The following is a 27,403-nucleotide window of genomic DNA, read 5'->3' as shown; positions in this document are numbered from 1 at the left end:
TCTTTGTTCAAAATTAGGTTCAAGCTGAGAACCACTGTGGATATTTCAAGTTCTGTTTTGGATAAAATAAGCAGACGTGTTTGAATTAATTAACTTTGTAAAGCAACTCAGCACGGAGACTGAATTAGTGCCGATGGAAGGAGCACTGTGTCAGGAGTCCCAACACTTCTGTCTCAGCCTTGGCCTTGCCACAAAATCTTCATAGGACTGTGGAAAAATACCCAACATTTCTGTGCTGTGGTTCCCCAATTACATACATTCAGAGACACAGTTCTAGAAGAATGGTTTTATAGATACTGCAGTCTGCCTTTGTTACGGTAACAGGAAGACTGAGGTGAGCCTATCCCAGTCCTTCCCTCCACAAACCAGGTACCATCAATCATGCATTTCTTGGAGACCCCTGGGACCTACACTCAAGCACCCCACACTGTAGATCCTACAATATTTTGTGGCTTAGATTTTATTTATGGGTCTGCTTCCCCATGGGCTTTTTAAAATCAGAGCCCATTTCTTATTCATCTGTGTTGTCCCTGAAGCGCCAGTACTATGCTTGGCTATGTACTGGATGCTTGATAAATACATGAAATAAAAGTATACCTGATATCAGAAGGTTGGTTAGTGGCACGGCTGGGTCAAGAATTCAGGTTTCTTTACTTTCACATCAGTCCTTCTCATGCTTGACCTCTCCCTTCCCTTAAAAATAAGGATAAAATGTAATACCATGTGCCAGAAGTTCTTGGGCACTAGAGATGCTGGTGTAGAAAGAGATGACTGGTGTCCTCATCCTTTGCTCAAGATTGTTCTGCTTTTTCAGTCTCTTAGTCCTTAATGATGATTTATTCTCATAACATGTTTGTCTTCTTTCTCTCTCAAGAACCTCTGCTTAGAGTGGTCCAGGGAAGACTATATTGCAATGGGGCCCAGAGCACTTTGTAGGAGCTTTGATGCCAATATCAAAAGCCCAAGATGTCCACTATCTTAGACGAAGGCTAACATCTGCTCTCCAAGATGTGCCCCTCACATGCTGCCCTAAATAAGGCAGAACACCTCATGCCTCTGAATTAGACACAAAGCACCAAGAGGCAAGTGCCTGGGGCTGTCACCCAGGTCATCTATGCTTGACACTGCTCAGCCTGCTTACAAATGGGGTTCTTGCTATAGCAGTCAAAATAACCACACAAGGCAAGGAAAAGACACAGACCAGAGTCTGGGGAGGTTCTGAGTGGGGCTGATTTTAGCACACAGAAGGCAATGAGACAACCACAGCCACAGCAATGGGCCGGGAGGAAGGAAGGCCACTGTGGGTCACCAAGAGAAACGCTTCCTGCCATTGTCTGGCTATACAGGCTCAGATGAAAATAAAAATAGGTGGGCATTGAAGATATGCATGTGTACATCTTGAGCTAGACCCACACAGAGGATTCACTAGGGTTGTGTTTGGAGGCCATAAAGGAATAATTCAGGGCATTTTGGCCCAGTGAAAATGGGACTTAAGAAGCCATGTGCAAGTCAAAGACCCAAGGAGTGGGGCTGATGAAACCCTAACCATGCTCTAAGGCGTCTGGAGAAGAGTTTCACAGTCTATCAGTCTCAGGTTCTCAGCCTGAGAACCATATAATAAAAACAATATGGTAGAAGATACAGGGCAAAGCATGGGGGCACTATCAAATCCTCTTTCATAAATGCTGGCAAAAAAAGTGGAAAGCCATGTTTCCAAAAGATTCGCAAACTCTTACCCTATTTCCCTAAGATTTGCTGATAGTCCAGAGAGGACTATTAAGGGATCTTGCATTCTTCTCAGGCACTTTTTTCCTTCAGTTAAAATAAATTGTATCATGGAAAATATCAACTATGAATACAAAAATATGCATAGTAATTTAATGTACCCCTGTGTACCCACCAATCACTCTCCAACAATAATCAACTCACAGCCAATCTCACTTCATCGGGATCCACATCTACTGTCTTATTCCCATATTATATGGAAACGAATTACAGATAATATATAATTTTATCTAAAATGTTTCATGTTGTATTTTTAAAACATAAGGACTCTTCATAGAAACATAACTATCCATTCTGAAGCTTAGAAAATTAGAATTCTGTCTTGTCATCAAATAGCCAGTACATGTTCAAATTTCCAGTCTTTTACATCTAATAATGTCTTCCTCATGGTTCCCTTCAGACCTACTCTACCCCCATCCAGAGAAAAAAACCAAAGCAGATTTACACAAGCAAACAAGCTCTGATACTCTGGCCCTTTGGTTTCTACACTGTAGTAATGTAACAAGCACATGATATGCCAGGAACAGAGAGGTGACCCCCAAATTGCAGGCAAGCACACTGGCAACATAAAGAGAAAGTAACTGACAAATCCCTAATTCTGGAAGATGCCCAGAGCAGCTGGGCCTGGAGCCAGGAGCTTAACAAATTTCCATTGTTATTGGCAGCCGACAAATTTAGAAGCAGACAGGGGACCTTCTTATCATGGGGAATTTTGTTAGCTGAGGCTATATGCATTTAAAAAGCACAATCAACCTGTAGTGAGTTGAGGGATTAAACATGATTTTTCTCAACTTGAATGACCCCTTTCCCTAAATTAAGCTGCCTATTTAGCGCCCTTAATAAATACATAGATAATTTAAACCATGTGGCAGCAAATTGAAAACATGGGCTTTTTGAACTATGTATTTTCTTTCTCATGTTGGAACACTTCCCTCGAGAAAAATCTCAGGTCTCATGATTATGGAAAATAAAGATCTGTATATCTTTCTGATTAAGTGTCTCAGGATACACACATATACGTTGATCAAGTCTCTTCTTCTTTCTTGGCTGAAGTGAAGCATATGCTTCTGAGAAAAGTGTTCCATCGACACTTCTTTGGCGGCTGCCTTGTCTATTTGTCAACAAAACAAAATGTGAAAGGATTTTATTTCTATAAAAGTAATTACATTTCAAAGCAGCTTGTCATTATATACCATGTGGCATTACATTGAACCAAGATACAATTTTCTGCCTGATTGTTAGAAGTAACAATCTGTATTCACAAGTCAGTAAAATACTCAAATGTGTATCTTCTCTGTTGCTTGATTGGGAAAAATAATACTCCCAGCTTGAATACCTTGAGGTTGGGACCACATGATTTGACATGCCAGTTTTAGGATCTCTGTGTTAATCTGATTCAAAATACAGCTCCCACCAAAAACAAATCACTATTTACTTTAATATTAGGAATCTTGATTTTGACCCCCAAAAATGTTCAAAAGGTGACAAAGATTTTCCTTTCTTTTAAATAAATGAGTGTCTCAACTTTTAGCTACAGTACAACTTGCTTTTTGCCTCTTTTATGTGTGCCCCAAAAAAGTTCATAAGTATTTCAGTGTTCATGGGCCCGTGAGACTCATCTGGTCTCCTCATCTTCTCTGTGGTTAGAGTGCTTTCTGAGACAGTTCTCACCACAGATTCTCAGAGATAACGTCTACAGCTTCTTTTTGGTTCCCTGCTTTTAACCTCTCCATTATTGAGCAAATAGTCTTAAACAAAATTCCATAATAGGACACATCTTTTTCATTTCTCCCCAAACCTTTTTTTTCCAACTTTTACTTTAGATACAGTGGATACATGTGCAGGTTTCTTAGACTGGTATATTGCACTCAGTTAGTCAGCAGAGTGCCCAGTGGGTAGTTTTTCTACCCATATCACCCTCAATCCCTCCTCCCTCTAGTAGTCTATAGTGTCTGTTGTTCCCATGTTTATGTCTGTGGGTGCTCAATGTTGAGCTCTCTCCTATAAGTGAGAACTGCGGTATTTGGTTCTTTGTTCCTGTGTTAATTCACTTAGGATTATGACCTCCAGCTCCATCTATGTTGCTGCAAACAACATGATTTCATTCTTTTTTTTATGGATGCATAGTATTCCATGGTCTATGTGTACCACAATTTCTTTAGTCAATCCACCACTGAAAGGGCAACTAGGTTGATTCCATGTCTTCGCTATTGTGAATAGCATGGTGATGAACATACAAGTGCATATGTCTTTTTGGTGGAATGATCTATTTTAATAGATCTTGAACTTCTGGTTTCAAACTACACTGACTTTCTCTTGCTACAGATGCAAACAGAGCATCCTATGGGTAGGCCATTCTTGGCTTATGCAAAAGGACATCCAAGACATTTTTTAAAAAGGTGATTCAGTCACCCCAGAATGGGGGAAGTAGTCACATGGGCAGATTTTGTCTGGTTAAAACTTTGTTTTGTCTTGGAAGATAGACATTGAAAAACAAGTCGTGATGGCCAGATTTTGCCAGGATGAGAAGGCCTAATTGTCTGAGAGAACATTGGCCTTTTGAGCCCATTAAGGAGAAACATGCCATGGAGCAAGCGCCCCGCCTTTGAATTTGTTTTCTGAGTATCCACTGCCTGACTTCTCTATGGAAGACTGTCTGACGTCCGGAATCAATGGTATCGTTTGAAGGAGCTGGTTTTTTAGAAAGAGGCATGTGAACTTCTTAGGGAGTCTTTATACTGTATTAGTTTGTAAATCTAAATATTGCATGCAGCTCTTGGTTCAACAATGCTCCTCTTTTTCTAATAATTTGCTGAAACTAATTGAATACAGGACACAGCTCACTGGTGGGCAAGCGAAGATGTTTTACTTAGCTTCTAAGGCAACATATAGCTAAAGAAAGCAAAACTGCCTGACCTAGGTTTTAATGAGGTGGTTAACTTAGCGTATATCTCTACAAAGGATTATTTCACTGTCAAGAGGGTGAAAGATTGGCCTTTACTAATTATTTAGAGGTTATATTTGGAATAAATAATTAGTATTCATTTTATAGATCATCTGAATAGCTAAAAAATAAAAAGATGCAAGAGGGTTAAATACAGCTACTACACATTTCCTTAATTTTACTTCTTTACCAGGATTACAGAAATCATAGACTTAGTAGGAGCAAAATAACTGTTTGTGATGGCTTGACTCTTAATGTTGGATTTAGTGTTACTCATTTAATCACAAATGCAGATGATTTTTCTCTTCACTTTGTTATATTGAACTCCTGGTATTTGTAAAACATACATACTGCAATGTTGTAACAAGTGGTATATTTTGGTAGTTTTGTCATGCCCAAATCCTAACAGAATAGTACAACAAGGCCAGTTAATGGTATAACTAGATTCGCTCTCTAGAGCTGTGCTATCCAATATGGTGGTCACTAGCCACAAGGGACTACTTTGATGTAAGTTAACTTTAATTTAAATTGAAGTTGAAAATTCAGTTCTCAGTTGCACTAGTGCTTCAAAGCTACCGTATTAGACATTTTCACCATTGCAGAAAGTTCTAGTAGAAGGTGCTGCTCTGAAGAATCCTAAATTCACTGAGTAATTACTCTAGCTTGATCTCTGCATTTTCTCACCTAGGAAATAAGTAGGTGAGATCACCAAGTCTCTAGGATCCTCCCACTTCTGAGATTCTCATCGCAAGCATTTTCCTAATACCTGGGGGCCACATCTGTACAACTCTCAGGTAGCCCCTGTGGTGAGAAAAGGCACTGGTGACCTGGTGAAAACTTCTTGGAACTTAGAGGACTTGCATGTAGTCCCAGCCCTTCAATGCAAGCTATATAACTCTGGAAAAGTCACTCAATTACTTTGAGTTTTTTTGCCCATTTATCTAATGAACGCACTCTGCTGAACAATTTCCAAGGCCTGATTTACTCTAAAATTCTAGAATGTCATTTTTAAAATACTCCTCCCTGATGATGCTGGGTCAAGCAGATTTTGGTACTGTGTCGTCTGTGATGTTTTCTTTGAAAACATTCTGAATTCTCACAACACTCGTTCAAGGAAGGGGAAGCTTATTACCATTTTCCTTTTGCTGCAGTGGAGCCTTCCCTGCACCCAACAGTTGGAAGACGTGTGAAAAATTGCCAGTCAAGCAGCTGGTTTCAATATAAAGATTCTTGGCATGTGTGCAGGGTATCAGAGGGATCAAAGTTTTCACTTTTTTCCCCAAAAGTTTGGGTGTCTTGTAGACTTACCATGTGAAAAATACTTAGTTTAGTATTTGTGTCTGATCATTAGCTAAAAAACTATTATCTTCAATATTATAAGCAATATAGAAAAAAATTAGTCATTTGATTTGAAAGTTTTGGCATAAATGTTTCCACCAGGATGGCCTTTGTTCAGTTGATGTTAAGTGATTAATTATAGAATACTTTACTTTGAGGACTTTATCTTGAACATTAGAAGACTAGGGCTAAAATGAAGGAGAAAGATCTATATATTCATTTGAATACTTTTTAGTAGCAGCCTTCCGTATGGAAGGCACTGTTCTAATGGTGAGCACTCAGAAATAAACTAAAGAAACAGAAATTCTGTTCCAAAGGTGCTTCTATTCTAAAGAGTCTCCTGTAGAGTTTTCAAAGCATGTTCCAAAATTAGAATTTTTCAAGACATTGGAAGAGACTATACGGGCAAACACAGACTGTGCTCATATAAAGTTAGGAAATTGAGTGTTAAACAAAATTAAAGTTTTGTTTATTTATTTGTTTATTGTGGCAGGATTTCCAGAGTTTTAAAAATGCTAAGTGCACTATGAATTTCTAAGACTAAAATATCATGGGCAGTGGAAAATAAACCATTTTTATTCCCATAAATAAACACTTTTTTATTTCCCTAGAATATTTCATTAACATGACTAAAGCTCTGTTGAAAGAAAATAGCTTGGTAGAAAGCCTTTATTGCTAGATAATGGGCTAAGTCATTAGGACTCAAACCTATTACATTCCTTAGATAGAGTCCATCTGATACTTTTAATTCACTACTAGTCTCCCCAGCGTGGGGTGTAGCCTGGATTCTGTTCCAGGCATATTAAATGCTTGGACAGCCCATCAAATGCACAGCTGGTGCTCAGTCATCCTCAGCAACCAAAGGATGCCTGAGAAGGGTCACCAGGGATGATGGGGATTTTGCTTTGTTAAATCAGAGCTGTAGCCAACACCATGCCAACAGTGTGGGGTACCCAAAGCTTTTGGATTTTAGACTCAGAAGGCCTGGGTTAAAACCTGAACTCTACTCCTTATTTGCTGAGCATCCTCAGATGAATTGCTGACTTCTCTGAGCCTATTGCCCTGTCTATAAGAAAAAGGAGATTATAGCCGCTCCATGGGTTCATTATGAAGCTCAGATGGGATATTGTGTGTGAGGGTGCTTTGCAGTTTTGACTCTGACTACAGAGCAGGCCACACTGGCGTGGGCCACGTGGCTATATCCCTCATCTAAAGGAGTATTTTGGCAATGGAGGAAGCTGGGACCCACATTGTCTTCTTACATCTAACTGATAGAACATGGCTCTTCTGCTGCTTATAAAGGATTCTTACTCCAGCCAAAACACTCAGCATTGAGGATTCAGTAATAGGTACAAATAATGTTCAGATTTATGTAATTTGGGTACAAAAAGTATGCTTATATTCCCAGTACACTTTCAAATATGACATTACTTAAATGTCATTCTTCTTTTTTTTTTTTAGTTTGTTTGTTATTTTTGTTTAGAGACAGGGTCTCACTCTGTTGCCCAGGCTTGAGTGCAGTGGTGTCATCATAGCTCGAACTCCTGGGTTCAAGTGATCCTCCTGCCTCAGCCTCCCAATTAGCTGGGACTGCAGGTAGGCACCACCACACTAGGCTAATTGCTTTATTTTTTATTGTTTTGTAGAGACAGGCCTTGCTATTGCTCAGGTTGGTCTTGAACTCTAGGACTCAAGCAGTCTTCCTGCCTTGGCCTCCCAAAGTGTCATTCTTTTTTAAAAAGGGAGCTTGATTATTTCTGTATGAATTATGCTATCACCTGATTTTCCTCAAGTAGACCAGTGCAATGCAGAAAAGATCACATAGATATTCTTATCATTCAATTATTAGAAAAACCAGAATGTCCTTGGATTATTCTGTGGAATTTACCATCTCCCAACCACTATTGCAATTATTTGGTCAGCTGGTGGCCTGTCTCAACAGAGAGGTCAGGAAAACAAACAGCAAAACAAAACTCTTGAGTAGAATTCTCTTATCAGTCTCAAGTGGTTAAAGCTGCCATGCAGGGCCCTCTGTGTAAAGAAATAGTTCTCCCCCTTCAACAATTCTGAAAAGTAAAAAAACAAAAGTGTGCTCTCTCCAAAAAAGGCATTAGTGACAGTTAGAAGGCCGAAGGGGAGAGATCTGCTGACTTGACAAACCGTGATTACTTTTTACAGCTCATGAAACTGTCTTTTTAAGAGCCGTGCTCTATGACCTTAAGTTTATTGCACTCACGATTCTAGAAATGTCATCTTTTGGAAAGATGAGAAGCCTCAATGAGAAAAGACGAGATTAACAGCATAGCTTTTGCCCAGTGCTAAGCATCTTAGCATTTGTTGCCAAACAGGGAAGAAAATGGAGAGCAAGTGTGCTGGGGGGCTGTGCCATCCATCCGCACAGACACCCCTTAACCCCACTTCATTCCTTAATAGCAAGGTCTGTTAGTCCCCTCTGCTTTATAAACTGATATGTAATGGCCTCGATTGAATCACAGCTTCCCTCCCTCATAGATGGTGACCTGGATCACATCACATTACTTTCTGTGAGTCCCCATTCCTTCTAGTATAAAAAGGGGGTAGTAACAGCCTTCTCTCTGAGAGTTGGGATAATTGGCAGCTAAAAAGATCTTGATAAAATATAAGTCACATAATGTCACTCCTTTATTCAGAATCCTTGAATGGCTGCCTGTGTCACTCTGAGTAAAAGCTAAAATCCAGACAGTGGTCCACCAGCAAGACCAAGCAGGATATGGTGTCCCCTCCTCTCTGACCTTTTCTCTGACCTCTTTACCTCCAGCCGTGTTGGCTGCCTTGTTGCTCAGGCAGGCCCCTGCTCGTGGTTCTGCCTCAGGGCCTTGACACATACTATTCCTTCTGCCTCGAGCTCTTCTCCCCTAAGTGTTTGCATGGCTTAGATCCTTAGCTCTGAGGACCTCTACCCAAATATCACCTTCTCGGGGATCCTATCAACCCTGTTCACAACTGCAAACTCTTTTCCCAACCCCTTTCCTCCTTTTCTGCTTTATTTTTCTCCAGAGCACTTGTCACCAGATAACACGTGTATTTTACTCATTTATTACGTTTATTATCTGCCTTTCTCTTCTTGAATGAAAGCCAGTGAGGGTAAGGGTTTCTTTCTGTTCCCTGCTATATCCCAAGCACCTGGAATACTGTCTGGCACATAGCACTCAGTAAATATGTGTTAGATGAATGGATATTAAATAATAACAAAATTAAAGCATGTAGCATTGTGCCTTTGGTTAAAAAAAATGGTGGGAAGAGGTAATAGGAGAGGCACTTGAATATGTAGCATGTTCTACATTTTTTTCCCATGACTTGTTGCAAGTGTTAAAGAATCAGCCCAGATTATTTGCTAGTCACAAAAGGAACACATGTGAAAGGTGTTTTTGTTTTGTTTTGTTTTGTTTTGTTTGGTTTTGTTTTGTTTTGTTTGAAAGAAAATGCAGGCCGGGCGCGGTGGCTCAAGCCTGTAATCCCAGCACTTTGGGAGGCCAAGACAGGCAGATCACGAGGTCAGGAGATCGAGACCATCCTGGCTAACACGGTGAAACCCCGTCTCTACTAAAAAATACAAAAAAACTAGCTGGGCGAGGTGGTGGGCACCTGTAGTCCCAGCTACTCGGGAGGCTGAGGCAGGAGAATGGTGTGAACCTGGGAGGCAGAGCTTGCAGTGAGCTGAGATCCAGCCACTGCATTCTAGCCTGGGCGACAGAGCGAGACTCCGTCTCAAAAAAAAAAAAAAAAAAAAAAAAAAAAAGAAAGAAAATGCTTCTTTATAGAAGAACACCGTCTGATAAATACAGAAGGAATGATAGAATTAAGAATCACCATTGTATAATCCCTAGTGAAGTCACTGATACTGGTATGGGTGAACAATAGATGCTAAAACCATAAGATGAAAGATGGATGGAAAAGTGGAAGCTGAGTGAGGCTAAAATAGCAATCCACTGATTTCTCACTAGCCACATAGGTTAAAATATTGAAGAAAAAACAAGTATCCTGTTGCCTTCCTTTGCAGCATCGGAAGCCCCAGGAGATAAGAGGGAGGCAAAGAGGAGGAGCTCCTGGAAACCCACTTCCATCCATCCTAGAGCCACAAACAGAGACCCTAAACTTTTTTCAGGACAGGGCTCCTGATACATGACACTGGTGTGTGTTTAGAGCAACTTGCAATCTTTAAACTTAGCAATGGAGCTTATGAATGAAATTATATTAGCTAATGAAAGCAGTGAAATACTGAGCTATATTTCCCCATTTATTCTATTTTTGCTTCTACTTTTCATTACTAGACAATTTAATTCAAATTCTATTTAAGTTTTAAAAGAAAGCAACTAGTTACCAATTTCAGTGGTCTCATCTAGCTCCCTTGTGCCTTGTCATGCTTATCCTACAGTGGACCAATAGTCCAGAAGCCACTGCTCAGGGGGGAGCTTTGTGAGCCTGACTTGTCCACCCTCCCTCTCTGTAAACTGTCAGGGAGAGCCTGGAATAGGTATTAATATTGCTGGTAATTGCACAGCCATCGAGTGCTTAGATTTTTTTTGCAAAGAGAAAGACAACAAAATTCAGTTGTAAAGTGACTCCTGAGGAAACCAGGAATTCAGCGCCCACCCGTAAAGAATGGAGTCATCCTGCCCTAGGCATCCTGACGATTAAATATTCTATGAGGAGGTCCCGCTAAGCTTAGTTCCTTTTTCTTTTCCCCATGTTCTGTTTATTCCTTTTGAAAGGAAAAGCAAAACTAGCTTTCCATACCCAGTGGAGAGTTTATCACGGGGAGTAAGATGTCAACAAGTCTTGAGAGTAGCTGGGCCCTAGACTGCATGGGGACTGGCTTGTAAGTGATAGCATTTTAAAAACCCATGTGACATTTCACAGGAAAGCAATACAACATCCCAGCGCACAGTGCAGCGAGGCTGGCCAAGCCCCAGAACAGAGCGGCCTCACTAACCACATTCCTTCTTCCTCAGGCCAGCCTTGGGAATTTCTCCTCCTGGGTTTGGCAGGCTGGCTTTCCACTAGAAAATTTGCATAAAATTTAAAATAAAGAAGAATACAATTACTTTATAGATTTAAGTTTGCTGGTGTTAGAAAAAATGGACAGTGAGAGACCAGAATACACTACCCCAAAATATGAAGGATTGCTGAGCTGATGGCATTTAAGAAAGAGCAATTACAAGAAAGCTCTCCTCCCTCAGGAAAATACTTTTACAGAGACAAAAAGGTATCCTTTTCCCTCTCTTCCCCACTCTTCTCCCACGGAAAGCAAAGGCTAACCACTGAAGACAAGCTTTACTAACTAACCCTTCCTTCAAATTGACACCACTCCATACAAACTCAGAATCCTTTCCCTCTGTTTTATCATTTCTCTAAAGATTTACTGTTCTTTGTTGAAGATGCTATATAAGCTGTACTTCAAAGCCATCTCTTTGGGATGGACTCTTTCCCTGTGTGTCTCCTATGTATATTTAAATATACATGTTAATAAACTTGTTTCTCTCTTATTAATCTGTGTTTTGAAACAAGCTGGCTGGGTGGCCAGCTGAGAAATTAAGAGGGTTATTATTTTTCACCTACAAGACCAAAGGTGTACTTGGTGTTTCTGATTATATCATAGCCAGAGGGCAATTCTGTGGAGGCCCCCATACCATAGATCCCCTAGTTTCTGGCTTATTTTCTTTCCCTCTTTGAGAGTAGAACTCCCAACTTTTATCTCCATGGACTCCATACTTAAAAACTTGATTTTTAAGCTTGCACTGTGTCTTAATGTCTTAAGTGATAGCCCAGATGGCCTTCTGGTTTTCATCTAACTTTATAAAATAGGCCTACCTGATGTTCTCCTTGGATGAATGCACTGGGAAGTCTGGTTGATGAGGTCCTGGAGTGCTAGTCTGAGCATAGTCAGAGGTGGGGTGGAATGATCTGCCAGACATTGTTTCCCATGAGTTCTCATGATCAGAATCAAGGCCTAGAATCAGGAGGGAGCCCAAGAGAATCAGCTCAGAATGGGGAGCCACATGGTCAGAGTATGAGGCAAATGATCAGAACAGAAGGTCAGGCTGAGACCTGGGGAAGCTCCCTAGATCACAGTGTGTCATTGCAGAGGCTTTTAATGTGGCACCCAGTGGCTTGAGCCTGAATGGGTGGACTGATGAAAAGAGCTAAGAAAGCAAATATCTCCAGACACCAAATACCAATTTTGAGGACCTGCCCCAGACCAGGAAAATATGCAAATGGACAGTTGTCAACCCGTACATGCCTGTAGGGCTGTGACCCATTAATGAAAAGAGTCAAACTCTGTAAGATACTTGAAAAGATTTATTCTGAGCCATATATGAGTGACCAAGGCCAATGACACAGCCCTCAGGAGGTCCTAAGAACATGTGCCCAAGGTGGTCGGGGTGCAGGTTGGTTTTATACATTTTAGGGAGTCATAAGACATCAATCAAATACATTGAAGATATATACTGGTTTGGTCCAGAAAGGTGGGACAACTTGAAGGAGGTTGTGGAGGCTTCCAGGTTATAGGTAGATTTTAAAATTTTCTGATTGGCAATTGGTCGAAGGCATTATCAATAGAAAGGAATGTCTAGGCTACCATAAGAGGTTGTGGAGATGAAGGTTTTATTATGCAGATGAAGCCTCCAGATAGCAAGCTTCAGAGAGAATAGATTGTAATGTTTCTTATCAGACTCAAGGTCTGTGTTGATGTTAATGCTGGAGGATATAGTGAGGCAAGTCTGACCTCTACTTCCCCTCATGGCCTGAACCAGTCTTTCAGGTTAAATTTTAGAGTGCCCTGGCTTAGGAGGAGGTCCATTCAGATGATTACGGGGCCTTAGAATTTTATTTTTGGTTTATACCCACAACCTCTGCAGCAATTGACCCAGAACAATAAGGACTTGATCAATGACGGTCAGCTTCACTATTTTTTTGCCTCCACTTTCAACTCTAAACCACTCAGAGAAGGTCAAATATGGTCCCCAAACCAATCACATAAGATGCACCACTTCTATTTAGCCTGACTCTGAATGGCCTATGCTAGTGACCTCCAATCAGAGCATGCCTGAGGCTTCTCTTTTCACCATGGAGGATGCCCACTCTTCCACCTGTCTGTGAGTCTGTTAAATATTAATACAAGTGATGCAGCTGACTCTCTTACTATAGACTTATGTGTTTTCATTTGGATAGTCTTCATTTCCACAAGATCTATATCTGTAATAGACATATGAAGATTCATTATTTAAACAAATATCCCAAGAACCCACACATCTAAATAGTGCCATCCTTTTCAAGTAGTCTCTGAAGAATTAAAATATACTCCAATGATACCATTGTTGGGGCTTTTTCACTCCTGTAGTTTGGCAAGCAGGAGGGAGTGGCACCCAGCAGTTTCTTCTCTCCTGTTGTTTGTTGAGCAGGAGGGAGGTTTACAGCTCTTTTATTCCTGCTGCCTGAAGCTTGGCAAACAGAAGCATTACAGCTCTTTCACTCCCACAGGTTGGTGAGTTCCAGGTTCTTGTCCTGCATCCAAAAGGAATAAGGTACACAGACAACAGAGAGTGAGCAAGGCAGAGTAGAATTTTATTGAGTGACAGGAAGAAAGCTCTCAGATGTGAGAGGAGACCCGGAAGTGGGTAGCCATCTGTGAGAATGAGTCCAGGGTTTTTATGGGCTTACAATGGGGGACTGCATGCTGATTGGCTCATGGGTGGTCTTGGAAAGCACTATTTGATTGGTTAAAAGGCATTATTCAGAAGGAACCAATAGAAAGAGAGGGAGTAAGATGGGGATGGAAGTTCTCACTCTGGTCATGGACTCTATCTGGAACTGGCAGCTTGGTTTTCAGGTTTTAAACTGTTCTTGGCTTGAAGGTCAGGTTTCACCAGAGACTCATCCCTGTCTGCCTAGGAATTTGTCTGTCTCCTGTTGCTGTCACCATCATTTCTCAAAATATTTTTGGCACTTTTCTTTTTAGCATTGAATTTGGAGCCAATATAGAATTGTGTAGTGAGTTTACTCTTCATCTGATGCTTTCACATTTTCAATCATTCTCCCCTCTCTCTCTCCCTAACATACAGTAACATACAGTATCCCTGCACCCTTGTACATTTCATTTCAGGCCTCTGCAAGTGGCATTATTAATCTTATTCACCAGCCTTGTCTCCAAAATAACTTCTATTTCCCTGATTAACCCACTCCCCTGCAAGAGTTTGTACTTTACCAAAATGCTATTCCAAAGAGTGACTCAAGGTTTTTCCATCTATTTGAGAGGAGACTTGTCACAGACTCTACCTGTCTTTGCATTTTGCAATACTGGAGAATATAGGCAAATATTTAATAAATTTTGCTTTGTCTCAAATACTCCCTAAGTTCATTCTCCACCATGTCCTTCCTCAGATGGGGGACACTTCCAGTGTGCATGCCAGAGTGGGGGGAGCAGACCCTCTATCACTGGCAAAGCAGATGGTGTGTTCTCATTTCTTTGACACACATGTGGGATAGGCTTTTTTGTGCTTGTTCTGTTCTTGCCCTGCAAATGGTGCAGCAGCATCTGTGGCAGAGACTAGTTTGGGGGAATTATAAACTACATGAACCCATGCTAGTTGCAAGCAAACACTTTTCTCAGTGTGAATTCCTACAATTAAATGGTACTTGTCCCTATACATCACTGGTTTTGTTAGTAAGGTTCAAACATCAGAAGTCTGCCCAGTGACTCTCTCAGTTCAGGTGAGTTTATAATGATTCTTTCTGGCTCTTGTAAAGAAACTGAACAAAGCAGCTCTGGGTCAGCTCTGGGGTTGCACAGACAAATGTTCATGACATGCTGGAGTGTTTACTATGTACGAGGCTGTAGAGCTGAGAGCCCGCTGAAGCACAATTGCTGGAAATGGTCTATAAACAATTCATAATAAGGATATTCAAAAGGGGCACTTTGCTTTGAAGTGATAAAATCATTGAATTGTTCACAATGTCCACATTGATCTTTGTAATTCTTCAGTCATTCCCCTAGTATGGTATGCTGTGAGGTTGGAGATGCCTGGCAGGATGTTTGAGCAGTTCCATTTTAATTCTTTACTCTATATTAGCTCTTGGGGCTGGCTGGGTGGGTGGAGAGGAAGTCTTCCCAATCCTTCTCCTCTCATTCTTGTACCTCAAGAAATTTCCTGCCCTGTCATTCCTTCGAAAACATCAATTAGTGCTCAGAGATGTGTATTGACACACCCTTCCCGTCTGCACAAACGACCTTGGGGCTGACAGGAAAAAAGAAGCCGACCCAGAGTCTGGTGATTGCCAGTCTGCACATTATCTCCTCGCTGAGACACTGCAAGGTAAGGACATTTCCCCACAGATGTCACCTGAGCGGGAGATGGCAGCCATTTTCAAGAGCCCAGGCAGCTCTGTGGAAGAGGTCACCCCCAGTCTGCTGTCCCTAACCTGTGACTGAATACCTGTCGTCTATTCTGTAGCACTCTATGCTGATCTCCCTCATAAGGCATCACTCTAATTCCTTGTTTACACATCAGTCTCCCAAGAGGCTGTAAGCTTCTTAGGGCAGGGGTTGTATTTTAGCATGACTTTATGACCAGCTGAATCAAATAAGCAACAGTGAGAAGCAACCAAAATCAAAATTTGATGCCAAGCATTTTAGGGAATCAGGAAATAAAATATGTCAGTATATACATATATATGTGTATATCTATCATGTATCTACATATATGCGTGTATGTATACACATGTACATACATACATTAGATGTGTTGGAATGGCATAGTTTTAGTCCTCTGGGAATTATTTGTAGAAGAAATAAATCTGTGTAAGATAAATCAAAGTCAAAATTTGCCATAAAACTAATGATCATTTTCCAACTGGCTTCTTGTGAGACTCAAAAAACTTCACAGATATAAAAATCACTTTGGAAACATAATGCTTTTCAGCCATAGATAATATGTTATTGATAATAATAATAGATATAACTATATCTATATAATCAATATTGTGACATGTCACTCATAAGTACTTCAGCATGCATTTTCTAAGAATAAGAACATTCTACTACATAAATAACACTTTCATTATTATAGCCAAGAAAAAATAACATATAACATATCTAATATAAAGGCCATATTTGAATTCCCCAATTTTCCCAAAATTGACTTTCATATATTTTTTCTCTGATCCAGGATCCCGTCAAGATTCACACGTTATATTTGGGTGCTATTATCTCTGTGATCTCTTTAACTATAGTATAGTTCTCAGTTCTCCTGTCCTTGCACTTTTTAAAAGTTTTTTGTAGAGACAGGGGTCTCACTTTGCTACCCAGGCTGATTTCAAACTCTTGCTTCAAGTAATCCTCCCGCCTTGTCGTCCCAAAGTTGGGATCCTTTGTACTTTTTTTTTTAATGATGTTTTTATGAATTCAAGGAAATTGTCTTCCTGAATGTCCCATTGTCTGGCTTTATATGATAGTTTTCTCATGATTGGATTCAGGTTAGCCTATTTGGTAAGATATTGCACATAATTTACATTTTTAAAAAATTATTTTAATCATAAATATAGTATAGTACTGTGGCAGTAAACTTGAAAAGTAGAAAAGAAAGAGAAGCCACCAATAACCCCACTGACCTGACTCACACAATATCATTCCAATGCATTTCCAGCCTTTTCCTTATTATTCTTTTTAGCATAGTTTTAATTATACTGCCAATCCAACTTTGTATTCTGGTGGCTTTTTACATAATATCACATCCTAAGCAGTTTCCCTATAAGTAATGGCATCGGTACTAACAATATTAACTGCCATTTATTGAGTACTTAATGAGTCAGAAGCAGTATCAGGCAAACTATATTTATTATTTATTTATTTTAAAGTTCATGACAGCCTTATGAAATAAGTTCTATTATTATCCCTGCTTTACGATTGAGAAAACTGAGACTCTGATACCACAGCTGGTAATGAGTAAAGAAGAAATTTGAAACCGGGTGAATGTGATTCTGTTCCACTCTCTGTTTCCTATAATTTCTATTGAATGTGCTTCGACCTGTTCATTCCATGTAAACACACTAGTAGCCCTTATCAGCTTAGGCCTGCCCTGCTGTTTTAGAATATTTCACAAACCCTAACTTTTTCTTTGGACTGCCCCTTCAACTTATGAGCAAAGCCCTGCACTGGCTTCAGAGACTAGTGCTATTTTTTGCCTAAGAACTTAAATCTAAACCAAATTTAGTTTACCCAGTCTATTTTTGTTTCTCAAGGAGGCAATGCAAAAAAAGTAATCAAAAAGACTGGGTAAGGGTGAGTGAATAAAATCAATCAAATGAGACTACTGCTGAGGCCAAGGTCTCAAGCATTCCAGGCCACCATGGGTGGTGGTGGCAGGTTTCTGTCCCTGGGACCCAGAGGCCCCTCTTCAAGGAGGTATTGCCCTTGACAGAAGCATGGCTGTGGGTTGGGGATCTGTCTTCTCTTTGGCTCTAATAGGAGACCCTGAAATTGAAGCTGTGCAAAATGATCCTGATGTAAACGGCCTCTAACCCAAGCTCACCCCAGTGATTAGAAATGTGTCAGATGTGAAAGCCTGGAGAAGCACAAATTCTAATACTTCTCAATGCCCTTTAATGTGGGTTATATGCCTCCATTTGTCTTATAGCCCATGGTGCCATCCAGGGAGGAGGCAGCAGCAGTAACAGAAACCTTTGCCAGTACAGCCTTTGGGAGGGCTGTGAGCACAGCAGAAAGGAGCCTAATGCATTTCAACTGCAGCCAAGTTAGTGGTTTAAACTTCATAAACATGTCTTAAATGTTATGACTCTTATCTTTATGCCATGGCATTCCTACTCCAAAGGATAACTGCTTAAAAATTTAAATACATAAAAAATTAAGAACCCCAATTCAGCAAACAGTTCAACAACTTTGATGAGAAGAAAAGTTGATTAATCATTTTCTTGTTGCTTGCCTTTCTTTTGGCCTTTTCCTGACCTTTTCCAAAACCATTACACATCTGGGATGCTCAATCATTTACTAAAAGGGTTAAGGCAATATAACCTCCGTGTGATTAAGAATAAAAATGAAGTGGAATGGAGTTCTTCACAGTTTTACAGTTTTACTTGACTCAGGGGTTGGAGGTGGTGATCAGGACCTAGAAAAGTTTCTATTATAATAAGTTTCTTTAGTATTTGGTATTGAGAATGATGGGAAAAAAATCAAGAGATGTGATTAACCCATGAAACTAGCTATATTTGGTTAAAGACTGCCCTAGCCCTATAAGTTATTTTGTGATGCTGTCTGTAATGAATTTAAAGAGCCTGTTGTTACCCACATGTGTCAGTTATCTATTGCTACCATGATGCTTCATAAAAAATAAACACAAACGTTCAGTGGAATACAATAATAGATGTTTATAACTCCTACATTTGGAGTGCTTAGCTAAGCAGTATGCTGATCTTGGCCGTGGACATTCACATATCTGGAGGTAAATTGGCTGTCAGCTGATCAAGGCTTCGCTTGACTGGGATGATTGGGGCAACTTGGCTCAGTTCCAATTGTCTTTCATTCTCTAGCAGACATATTCTTGAGGCAATGACAGAGGCACAAGAAAGCAAGCCTCAGTGTACAAGGCCATTTCAAGTCTTTGATTGTGTCATACCTCCTAAATTCCATGGGACAAAGCTAATTTTGAGCCCGATTTCAAGTGGTGGAGCAGGTTACCTTATCCATAGTAGGACATTATAAAGTTACCTGCAAAGACCTCGTTAAAGGGATGGTAAAAATCTGGGTCCATATACCAGGTGATACTAGTGTCATGTAGGGTTAAAGTCAGTATGAATTGTTTTACCAACAGCTAACATCCAGTGCAGATCCAATCATGAGGACAAGCTGTGTAAGAACAACAGGCGCCTTGGTGGCTGGCTTCATAAACCAAGGTAGAAGAAATAAATTAGTATCAAAAAGTGGCCAGGGCTGGGTAGTGGCTTACTTCTGTAATCCCAGCACTTTGGGAGGCCAAGGCAGGTGGGTTGCTTGAGCCCAGGAGTTCAAGACCAGCCTGGGCAACATGGAGAAACTCTTGTCTGTCACTACAAAAAAAAAAAAAAAAAAAAAAAAAAAAAAAAAAATTAGCCAGGCTTAATGGCATGTGCCTGTAGTCCCAGTTACTTGGGAGATTGAGGTGGGTGGTCTGCTTGAACCCAGGAGGTCAAGGCTGCAGTGAGCAGTAATTGTGCTGCTGCACTCCAGCCTGGGCAACAGAGCAAGACCCTGTCTGAAAAAAAAGAAAAAGGTGGCCAGAAATGTCAGTCCTTCCTAAATTGATCTGTAGATTTGATGCAGCCTCAATCCAAATCCTAGCAAGATCTGTTGTAGAAGTCAACAAGCAGATTCTGAAATTTTTATGGAAAAGCAAAGCATGCATGTTGGTGAAAGAATCAACACAAGTCAATGGAATTAAACTGAATCCAAAATAAATCCACAAATAAAAGGGTAATTGATTTTCAACTAAGGAACCAAGGAAATTCAATGGAGGATAGTTTTTTTCAACAGATGTCAGTGAAACAGATACCTATATGCAAAAATGTGATTTTCAACCCATCCCTTGCCTCAAATACAACTCAAAATAGAACATAGGCCTACGTGTAAAACCTAACAATAAGAAATTTCTAGAGGAAAACATAGGGAAGAGATTTTTGCAACCATGGATAAGTGCTACTTTCTTAGCTAGGCCACACACACAAAAATAAGTAGGACTTCATTGAAATAAAAAGTGCTGTTCTTTGAAATATACTGTTAAGAAAAAAAAATAGACAAGACACAGACAGGGACAAAATATTTATAAAATACATATATTATGAAAGACTTGTTTTCAGAATATATAAAGAACTCGGACAAATAATAATAAAAGTAAACTAACAACCTAATAAAAAATGGGTAAAAGAATTGGACACTTCAGCAAAGAAGGTATGTGGAAGGCAAATGAACAAATGAAAAGATACTCAACAGTATTCATCATTAAGGATATGCAAATTAAAAACAGTGAAATACCGCCATACCTCTTTTTAACAATTGAAATTTTAAAACGACAAGGTCAAGAGCAGATAAAGATATAGAGTAATTGGAACGCTCAGGTATTGCTGGTGGTAATGCTAAGTGCCACTTAAGAAGTCAGTCTGACAATTTCTTGTAAAGTTGAATGTCACTTACATGACTGAGCATTTGGATATTTACCCAAGAAAAATGAAAACATAAAGCATTTGAGTATCTACCCAAGAGATATAAAAAATCTTCATGTTTAGCGGCGTTAATAACCTCCAAAAAATTGCAAACAACTCAAATAACCGCCCAGTAAATAAATGAACAGACTCTGGTACATTGATACAATGGACTATGACAGCAATTAAAGAGAATAACTGGTGATATATGCAACAACATGGATGAACTCAAATGCAAAATGCTAAGTGAAAAAAAGCCAGACTTAAAAGACCATCTGCTCTGTTCTTTCATATGAATGACATGCCACAAAAGGCAAACTATAGGGACAGTAATTGCCAGGGGCTGAGAATGGAGAGAGAGGACTGATCACAAAGGTGCAGAGAGAATGCTCTAGGTCTTGATTGTGGTGCTGGTTACACAACTGTATGTCTTTTTCAAGATCCATCAAACTGCACACTTAAAAAGGGTAAATTTTACTGTATATAAATTATACCTTGAAAAACCTGACTTTAAGAAAAGGGAAGCCAGGGAAGCAAAAGGCAGAGCCTTAGTGATGTACGTCATACATCACTAACTAGGTGTGTAGCTGAAGCCTCTGTTCCAGCCGCTAAGCATGTGCTGAGCCACGTGCCACCTTTTCTTAGTCTTTCCAGTCAACAGCTATTGTTAGAAAAGACATCTTGAACCAAAAGCTTAGACATTTTAGTACTCTTTTCCCCAGATTCCTTTTCCAGAAATGTGTCCTACAGAATGAATCTTAAATTACTTAAGTGCTGATGATGCCTGTTGTGCAGTTCTCTACAGCAATAGATGTAAGAAGTGCTCACTTTCTGAGCTTTGAGGTCATGTGTCTAACCTCTTCCATTTCCCTTTAGAAAGAATATGTGCTTGAGGCAGGTTGGTCTGCCACACCTGAGCATTCCACACTCTCTGTCCATAGTCAAATCTCTGGGGTGATAAAATTGATTACTGAGGAGATGATAACAAGATGCTTAACTCCAGATTCCACAGACTGCCTTGTGTTCCATCATAGACTATATCTCAGGCCGTACCCCGAGGAGGCCATGGCAGCTTAGAGGGCTGCCTTGTAGAAACTTTGGTGAAATCAAGTCACAAGTCAAGAGAATAAAGTGGCTAAGTTTTAGAAATTGCTGAAACAAATCCTTCTATGAATAGAAGCCACCCTGAATGGTTGCTCACTCACCATACAGCCCGGAAGAAACCAGGGTCTCTCCTAGGTTCCTATGGAGAGAGGTCAGGGTGTCTAGTGTAACTCTCATACTCACTTAAACCACCAAAGAATTTACCCTCAGTTCAGATTTGTCTTTATGGCAGCTGATTGGTGGTAGTACTAAGGGCAGGGGAGGTAATTGCCTCACTTCCCAAACTTTCAGTCCTATTGGAAGGTGACACAGCTGTAGTTTTACCCATCTTGAAGATGAGAAGGTGATTGGTCCAATCCCCTCTTACATAGATGAGGAAATGAACCCTTGAGATCTAACTTTAAAGCCAGTTAGTAGCAAGTGGTGCCACTGATTAAGCCTCCTGATATTCAGTTATGTGTCTGATCAGCTAGCTTCAGACTAAACTGAGTCTTTTGCTTAATAATTTGCCTAAGAAAAACAGATACAACACACACACACACACACACACACACACACACACACACACACGGCAGAGAAAAATACAACTACCATGCATCACATACACATCCAATATTAAGGAATCCAAATCAATCCTTATTCTTTTTTTTATTTACTTTTATTTTTTTGTTTTGTTTTGTTTTGTTTGAGCTGGAGTTTTGCTCTTGTTGCCCAGGCTGGAGTGCAATGGCGCAATCTCGGCTCACTGTAGCCACAGCCTCCCGGGCTCAGTGATTCTCCTGTCTCAGCCTCCCGAGTTTCTGGGATTACAGGCACCCACCACTACGCCTGGCTAAATTTTTGGTATTTTTAGTAGAGATGGGGTTTTACCAGGTTGGCCAGGCTGGTCTTGAACTCCTGACCTCAGGTAATCTGCCCATCTCAGCTGCTCACAGTGTTGGAATTATAGGCGTGAACCACCACGCCTGGCCCAATCCTTCTTTTATTGGGGTTGTTATTAGAAGTAAATAGGAGAAAAGAAGGAAGTCTTAAGAGCCCAGGCTCTGGAGTGGGCTATTGGGATGCAAAGAAATCTAAAGTATTCTGTGCCTCAGTTTCCTTATTTGTACAAAATGGATGATGATAATACCTCTACCATAAAGTTGTTATAAATATTTAACTGGTTGCTATATGTAAAATGCTTAGAATGGAGCCTGACACATCAGTGGAAATTCACTATTACTCTCTCCATTGGCCTGAAGCTTTACAATTGCAGCTGTTAGCATGCCATAGTTCCCTTTCCTGGTGCAGCTACCTTCTTTGTGGCTCTTCTCTTTAGATCAAAGTAGCACCAGATAGTGCAGTAAAAGATCATGTTCATGTTAGAGAAAACTGGTTCTTTACCTCAAATAGCTTCTCATATGTTCTGTGCAATGTTGGTGCTATAATTTTTTAAGGTACCTGCAAATTGTGTTCAGAATAACCTTATTTAACTTTTCTCATATAAATGTGGTGGTTGTTCTGGAATAAGATTTAACTCCCTATCTGTTTGGGTCCTTGGACTTGGTTCACAACTTCTCAACAGCTGTCTTCAAACATGCAAGAGTCTACCCTGCCTAGGCTGACTCTCTCAGACATGGCCCTAGGGTGTTTGGAGCCATGCCACCTCAGACAGGGTATTTTCTTTCTTTCTTTCTTTCTTTCTTTCTTTCTTTCTTTCTTTCTTTCTTTCTTTCTTTCTTTCTTTCTTTCTTTCTTTCTTTCTTTCTTTCTTTCTTTCTTTCTCTTTCTTTCTTTCTTTCTTTCTTTCTTCTCTCTCTCTTTCTTTCTTTTCTTTCTTTCCTTCTTTCTTTCTTTTTCTTTCTGTCTTTCTGTCTTTCTCTCTCTCTCTCTCTTTCTTTTGACATAGGGTCTCACTCTGTTACCCACACTGGAGTGCAATGGCATGATCATGGCTCACTGCAGCTTCGACATCCTGGGCTCAAGCAATCCTCCCACCTGAGCCTCCTAAGTAACTGAGACTACAGACATGCATCACCATGCTCAGTTAATGTTTTTTTTAAAATTTTTGTAAAGATAAGGTCTCGCTATGTTGCCTAGGCTAGTCTCAAACTCCTGGGCTTAAGTGATCCTTCCACCTCAGCCTCCCAAAGTGCTGGGATTACAGGCCTGAGCCACCTCACCTGGTTGTATTTTCCTTTAATCAATGGCATTCAGCTTCCTGCTGTCCCCTCCAAGAGTGTGAAGGGCTGTCATCAGGTTGTTGCTAGAAATATTAAGGCAATCAGAAGGCTGGATCATTCCTGTAGCAGTATTGGCTGAGTGTCCACTGGGCTGGAGCCATTGGAGAAGCCAGTTCTGACCATTACCCGGGGTTTACATCTGAGTCCATGGACTTCACTCAAGTTGTTGGCGTGGTTTGGATAGTAAGCACTTGAGTTTATGACTTCTAGATAATTTTTCACTATAGCAGCCAGAGCTCAGGGTAAGCAAAAGGGAAAACTATTATATATTTATGGTTTCTCTCTGGCAGTGCCTTAGGACTGGAGGGTGGTACATTCTGGAAGGTGCTGGAAATTGGGCCAGTAGGAACTGAAGGGATGTGAATAAAGCACTGATAGCATCTGCCACAGTCCCCGGTGGGTTCGTTCTCATACACTTACATCCCTCTTAATTTTAATCTGTCTTGTCACTGATTCTTAGTGGAGATGACTGTCAATACTTTTAAAAAGGAAAATAGGTTGGGCACGGTGACTCATGCCTGTAATCCCAGCACTTTGGGAGGCCAAGGCTGGCGGATTGCCTGAGGTCAGGAATTCAAGATCAGCCTGGCTAACATGCTGAAACCCCATCTCTATTAAAAATACAAAAATTAGTTGGGCATGGTGGTGCATGCCTGTAGTCCCAGCTACTTTGGAGACTAAGGCAGGAGAATCGCTTGAACCCAGGAGGCAGAAGTTGCAGTGAGCCGAGATCATGCCAGAGCAAGACTCCATTTCAAAAAAAAAAATGGAAAATAATTACTGCAGAAAGGTTAGTGGGCCAGGGTACAGTCCCTACACAGAAGCTGGTTCCTAGGTCATAATTCATATTTATGATCCCAGACCTTAAAGTCTGAAGGGTCTGAGACCTCTGAGTTACTTCATCTCTATCAGTCCACAATTTCTGTAACTGCCCATTTGGTTACTACCAGGAAAGAAAACATTCCAACAAATCCCCTTAAGAATCAGCCTCTATAATATATCAGCGACTCTATCTCTTCCTGACAATCAGGTAACTTCTTTTTTTGCCTGTTGCTCTACAGGCATGAGGAACCCGAAATAACTAGATGGTAGCCGTCACTTTAGGGCTAATGTAGTACTTCCTGTGTCTGCTGGCAGAGGAGCTCCCCATTTCCCAGTGAGAAACCATAATCTCTGGTCCAGCAGACTCTAACACTGGGGAGGGGTGGGGGACAAACTCCCCAAGTAGATCACGGTGTCAGGAGCCACTCCTCCTCTTACCCCTCGTTTCCTAAACCCATGAGTTCTTGCTGCTGGGGGCATTGTACCCTCAACAACATTGATCTAGACAATATGCCACATTTTGAATGACACCACCCAAACGCTGCAAGTGACATCCTCAGGCTGGAACTCCAGTTGTACCTTTAAAACACCATTCAAATTTTCTACCAGACTACCTCTAGGGTGATATAGTATAGAGTAGGACCAGTGAATACCATCGCTGTGTGTCAATTATAATGCTTCCTTCCCTGAGAAGCAAGTCTGTTGGTCCAGGAAATGTTAGGTGGGATCCTGAAAAGCTAATCAGACCCTCTATGAGTGCTCAAATATCTTTCAAATGCTAGTGGTATTACAGAAGACAATCCACCAATATCCCATCCAGATGCATTGCAAATACTACAGTACACAGGATAATTACCTGCCACTTATATCCCATCCAAATCTATCATCAATGCCACATTAAGTTGGGGCTTGCCACCACACCACTTACCACCAGCAATGGGATTTGCTTATTGCTACTTATCAAGCAAGTGATGTAGCTCCAGACTGTATCCTAAGGATCTGCTTCCTAGGATTACTTCTGGTACCAATTGTCTTAGCTTGTGTTCTACCAGAAGCAGATGCTGAGCTCAGTTTTTGAGTGTAAGTGGTTTATTGTGTAATTGACCCCAGGAAATGTCAGTAACAGCATGGAGAAAGGAGACAGGGACAGCAAGGCTGTCTATAAAGGGCACATTATCAAATGAGCTTTGGCAACCATGGGCGACTGGAGCAAAATGCACTAAAGGGAACTCTGGAAGACCAAGTAGTGCCCATTCCTGAGTTATCTCTTCTGAGGGGAGAGGAAGCTGGGGCATTCATTTATCAGCTCCCATCTGTCATTGGTAGAGGCAACTCCTGGGGGAAGAGAGGAGGGCTATTAACTCCCCCACATTTCCAGCCTGCCACAGTGTATAGGGACTGAAAAAACTGGGTGTAGGAGAAAACTTTCAGGCAAGACTCACAAGTGCTGGCCCTCAGAAGTTGATCCTGTATACCCAGATGTGGGAAAGGCTGAGGCACTGTGGGAGTGGTCTGCTACAATGTGCAGGAATTATATATGGATACCAATTAATAGTTAACACTTATTGAGTGATTAATATGAACCAAGAGTGGCTCTATGCGCTATATGTATATCTTATGTATTTCTCACACCATGAGAATAGTAATAGGGCTTAACTATTACTATCCTCATTTTCCAGATGGAGAATCTGAGGCTTAGAGGTGTTAAGCAATTTCTCCAAAGTCATTCAGCTGGGATTCAAAATCAGGAACTCTTCACCTTTCCAGAATATGGAGGACTATGATACAACTGATAGTAAGTCACCAACAGACACTGGCTGAGTGAGATTTTCTTTAATACCGAAGGCATTAAACATCACAGAGGCAACTAAACAGAGCAGAAAACTTCATAGCATGCTCTTGGTTGTAGGTACTGATTTGAGTGCTCATGAGGATTTACAGCTGCAAATAATAACAAAGATCTGGAATTAGGCCTTTAGCAGGCATGAGAAGCTACTCTGTTCCATGTGCACAGGCTTTTTACAACCTCCATATCCCACTCTTATGCTATCTAAAATGATTCTAAGGTCTATAGCTATATATTTACCCCAGCACATTTCTGAGGATTGATTGTGAGACTGGATGAATCAGTTGTCAGTTTTCTAGGTGTCGTGTCATTCAGCAGGTCTAGGCTTCAGGCATGCATGAGGTTTGTCTTGCAGAGGGGAAGAGTGAGGAAATGAGGGTAAATCTCCTGAAGCAAAGAAGCCTTAGAGAGGACACAATAAGAACTAGAAAGGCAAATGTCTCAGAGGCCAGTTAAGTAGCAGAAAATGAGGAAAGCAGGCTCAGTGCAAGGTAACAGGGAGTGTGGCAAAAAGGCCAGTACATTCCCTGTCTAAAAGTGGCAGTTGCTACTCAGCTCAGCCAAGTACAGTAGTATCCCTTTATCTAGAGAGATATGTTCCAAGACACTCCCCTCCCAGTGGATGCCTGAAACCATGGTTAATACAGAACTCTATATATACTATGGCTTTTTTTCCATCTAATATCTGAAACAGCTACTAAGTGACCAAAGGGCAGGTAGCATCTATGCTGAACAAAGGGGTGATTCACATCCCAGGCAACACAGAGTGGGACTCAGAGATTTCATGACGCTGCCCAGAACAGCGTGCAATTAAAACGTATAAATTGTTTATTTCTGGCATTTTTCACTTAATATTTTCAGACTATGGTTGACCCACAGGTGGCTCAAACTGCAGAAGGTGAAACTGTGGATAAGGGGGCACTAGTTTTACTATTTGGGAATGTGGCCCATTGCTTTCAGAGAATCAACAATTTCATTAGTTGAAAATACAAATTTCTATGGGTAGTTTTCTAATTTTCAAATGTCAGTAGCTAATTTACAATTATCTAAAATACTATGTGGGCTACTTTGTGAGCTTTGCCTTAATGTTTGTAAGACTAATTGCCACTGGAAATG

Source organism: Rhinopithecus roxellana, chromosome 18 (genome assembly GCF_007565055.1).
Source record: "Rhinopithecus roxellana isolate Shanxi Qingling chromosome 18, ASM756505v1, whole genome shotgun sequence".
In the NCBI taxonomy this organism is placed as follows: Eukaryota; Metazoa; Chordata; class Mammalia; order Primates; family Cercopithecidae; genus Rhinopithecus; species Rhinopithecus roxellana.
The sequence above is the reverse complement of the archived record's forward strand: the minus strand, read 5'-3'. Positions refer to the sequence as shown.